Genomic DNA, 4,421 nt, shown 5'->3' with positions numbered 1-4,421 from the left:
TTTGAGAGCTCGAGGCGGGCAGGCAGATTGCCTGAGCTCGGGAGTTTGAAACCAGCCTCGGCAACATGGTAAAACCCCGTCTCTACTAAAAATACAAAAAATGAGCTGGGCATGGTGGCTGGCACCTGTAATCCCAGCTACTCGGGAGGCTGAGGCAGGAGAATTACTTGAACCTGGGAGGCGGGGGTTGCAGTGAGCCGAGATTGCGCCACTGCACTCCAGCCTGGGCAAGAGAGACTCGGTCTCAAAAAAGTAAAATAAAATAAAAAATTGAAAAAATGTACAAACAGGAGAACAAACTTCCAATTCTGTTAATGGCAGTCTAGGTAATTTGGAGTGACCCTTCTGTTGAAGACAACTGAAAAAAAAGTCAAAAATTTTTTTAAATTCTTAAAATCATTAAAGAGCTAATAAAACTAATAGTGAAATGCTGAGTCAGAACATAGGAGAAGACAATCAAGACAAGTAGTGTAGCACACAAAGACACATTGTTGGCTGGATGGCATTTGTCTATTTATTTATTTTTGAAGCAGAGTTTCGCTCTGTCACCCACGCTGGAGTGCAGTGGTGCGATCTTGGCTCACTGCAACCTCTGCCTCCTAGGTTCAAGCGATTCCCCTGTCTCAGCCTCCGGAGTAGATGGGATTACAGGCACGCATCACCACCACTGGCTAATTTTTTTTATTTTTAGTAGAGATGGGGTTTCACCATGTTGGCCAGGCTGGTCTCGAACTCTTGACCTCAAGTTCTCCACTGGCCTTGGTCTCCCAAAGTGCTGGGATTACAGGTATAAGCCACAATACCCTGCCAGCATTTGCCAATTTAGTAGAAACAGCTTCAGTATTGAAACCGAGCTACACTTTGAGTGGGCTGTAGGACTGAGAGAAAAAAAGCAGTTTAGGCTCACAAAGGTAGGGACTCTAATAAATCACACCCACTTTAAGCTCGGACCCTGAAATTCAATCCCAAATGTGAATTGGAAGTAAATAAAACAAAACAAAAATCTTGCTGGACTTTTTTTTTTTTTTATTTTGAGACAGGGTCTTGCTCTGTTGTCCAGGCTGGAGTGCAGTGGTAAGGTCATGACTCATTGCAGTCTTGACCACATGGGGCTCAAGAGAGCCTCTTGCCTCAGGCTTCTGAATAGCTGGGATTACTGGCGCACAACATGCTCTGCTAATTTTTATTTTATTTTTTTACTTTTTGTAGAGACAGGGTTTCTCCATGTTGCCCAGGCTGGTCTCAAACTCCTGGCCTCAAGTGATTCTCCTGCCTGGATCTCCCAAAGTGTGGGGATTACAGGTGTGAGCCATGGTGCCCACCCAGCCTCCTAGCCAGACTTTCCGCCCAGATTTTTGTCATTTGTTGGTCAAGAGAAAATGAGGCCTTGAACCTGTATTATGGTGGTTCCTGACTAGTAATCTCTTCAATTACCTAACAAAGTAAAATAAAAATCCTCTCTGGAGGAAGACAGGATTATATCCTATACTTAGGGCTTATATTATTTCTATAACTGTTTTCTTTTTTTTTTTTTTTTACAAATACATGTTCAGCACACAAAGAAAACCAGACACACAAGAAAAGATTTCATATGTGAGAACCAACACGAACAACAGACCACAAAAAACCTTAAGATATTAGAATTGGCTAACTCAGATTACACAACAATTGTTCACTAAGGTCAAAGAAGCAGCCAAGCTTGGAAATTTCATCAGGGAACCAGAAACTATAAAATGACATTATAGGTTTGATAAAGAACCTAATACAAATTCTAGAACTGAAAAATAATTCAACTGATGTATTTAACAAATTAGATACAGCTCTATAATGAGATTAGTGAACTATAAAATTTGTCAGAAAAAGGCATCAGCTTTGAAAGACCAAGGTAAAAGTGCAAAACAGAGAGTAAAGAGATGAGAGAGGATACAGTGAAAACTATCTAATATGCATGTATTTAAATGTCCAGAAGTTGATGAGAGAGGCAATATCTGAGGAGGTAAGAGCTAAGAATTTCCTAAATTGACAGAAGATGTTAGTTGATGGATTCTCAATGAATGAATGAAGGCTCATTGTTCAGTGAGTCCATAGCATGATAAAGTAGTCAGCTATCTTTAAAAGAGTGAAAAACAGAACTAACTTCTTAGGAGCAGTGGAGGGTAAAAGGTCACGTAGAATGTATGTGCCTAAAGAAAATAACCACTGGGCGTGGTGGCTCACACCTGTAATCTCAGCACTTCAGGAGGCTGAGGTGGGCAGATTGCTTGAGCCCAGGAGTTCCAGACCGACCTGGGCAACATAGGGAGACCTTGTCTCTACAAGAAAAATTTTAAAAATTAGCTCAGTGTGGTGGTGCATACCTGCAGTCCCAGCTACTTGGGGGGCTGAGGTGGGAGGATCACTTGAGCCTAGGAAGCCAAGGCTGCGGTGAGCCAAGGCAAGATCTCACCACTGCACTCCAGCCTGGGTGACAGAGCAAGACCCTATCTCAAAAAAAAAAAAAAAAAAAAAGGAACCTCCAACCTTGGATTTAGTTGATAAAAATATCCATCTAGAATTTAAAGCAAAATAAATATCTTTTTAGATAAACAAAATGGGAGCTTTCTCCCAACTAGCCGACCAACACAAAAGCAAACCCTGAGGCAAGGGAGGCAAACTTTATAGTCAGGCCGGGTACAGTGGTTCACCCTGGTAATCCCAGCACTTTGGGAGGCTGAGGCGGGTGGATCACTTAAGGTCAGGAGTTTGAGACTAGCCTGGCCAACATGGTGAAACCCCGTCTTAAAAAAAAAAAACAAAACAGTCAGATAGTAAATATTTGAGTCTTGTAGGCCACACAGTATGGGATCCCTCACAAACCACTCAACTCTACTGTGGGGCAAAAGCAACCATTAACAATATGTAAATGAATGAGCCTGGCAGTATTCAAATGAAACTTTATTCACAAAAATAGGCCATGGGCTGCATTTGGCCTGTGGACCGTAGCTTGCTGACTCCTGTGCTAAAGGATAAACTTCAGACAAAAGGGAAATGATCCCAGATGGACAGGCAGAGATTTACGAAGGAATGAAGAGCAAAATAAGTGGTAAATAAAGAACACTGATTATATAAAACTTGGTTTTAAAAAATAAGACCTGGTAACTAGAGCATGTAACTTGGGATGAGAGTAAATGGAGTTAGTGTTCTAGGTTTCTTGTATTACTTCTCTTGGGGGAGGGGGGGTATAAAAGTATTGATTAAATTAGAGTTTGATACCTTAAGGATACACATTATAACTTCTAGGGTAATCACTGAAAGAACAAAAATATAATAAAATGAAACTTCCACACTACTAGAGTGGAAAAAATTGGAATGAGTAAAAATCAGGCAAGAAAGATGAGAAAAACATGAAATAGGTGAGATAAATAGACAAAAATAAGAAATAGGTGAGACAAATAGACAAAAATAAGAGTTTTAAACCCAAACACAGGAGTAATTACATGAATATAAATAATGCTTCAAAGAGTGAACATCACTTAAGTCATTCCTCAATTTCACTCCTCAGTTTTGATCATTATGTATTGTATAGACTATTTTTAATCCCCAATTATATGCTATTTATAAGAGACATCTAAAATATAAACAAGAACTCAAATCTCTTCACCAAAACATAATTATTCGTTTTAGTGTATTTCCCTAAATACATTGTTTTTCAGGGTCAGATCACATTGTGTACATAATAGTGCATCCCTCTAAGACATATCAATTTCCACATTTTTCTATTATTGTAATCAGTTCCCAAAGGATATCCTAGTATTTGGAGTTTGGAATTCAGAGTTCTCTGAATAACTGGAGAGAAGCTATTTTGTCTATTACTAAAGATAACGTGATTAAAAAAAAAATTTTTTTTTGAGACGGAGTCTAACACTCACCCGGGCTGGAGTGCTGTGGCGCCATCTCGGCTCACTGCAACCTCTGCCTCCTGGGTTCAAGCAGTTCTCCTGCCTCAGCCTCCCGTGTAGCTGGGATTACAGACGCACACCACCACACCCACCTCATTTTTTCTATTTTTAGTAGAGACAGGGTTTCACCATGTTGGCCAGGCTGGTCTCAAACTACCGACCTCATGATTCACCCACCTTGGTATCCCAAAGTGCTGGGATTACAGGTGTGAGCCACCGCGTCTGGCCTCAAAAATTTTTATTGGCCCAATATGCATTTATTTTTGAGATAGAGTCTTGCTCTATCCCCAAGCTGGAGTGCAGTGGCATGATCTCAGCTTACTGCAACCTCCACCTCCTGGGTTCAAGTGATTCTCCTGCCTCAGCCTCCGAGTAGCTGGGATTATAGGCGTGCGCCACCATGCCCGGCTAATTTTTGTATTTTTAGTCGAGATGGAATTTCACCATGTTGGTCAGGCTGGTCTTGAACTCCCGACCTGAAGG

The 4,421-nt window shown here is 40.9% G+C and overlaps 1 protein-coding gene across 2 annotated transcripts in view; it reads left to right on the top strand.

The window, feature by feature from the left end:
• LOC105550525 (putative RNA-binding protein Luc7-like 2) overlaps positions 1-4,421 on the top strand; it is a 111,263-nt gene that overhangs the window by 19,596 nt on the left and 87,246 nt on the right. The gene's annotated exons all lie outside the window — the stretch shown is intronic.

This window comes from Mandrillus leucophaeus, unplaced genomic scaffold (genome assembly GCF_000951045.1).
Source record: "Mandrillus leucophaeus isolate KB7577 unplaced genomic scaffold, Mleu.le_1.0 Scaffold49, whole genome shotgun sequence".
Classification (NCBI taxonomy): domain Eukaryota; kingdom Metazoa; phylum Chordata; class Mammalia; order Primates; family Cercopithecidae; genus Mandrillus; species Mandrillus leucophaeus.
The sequence above is the reverse complement of the archived record's forward strand: the minus strand, read 5'-3'. Positions and strand labels throughout refer to the sequence as shown.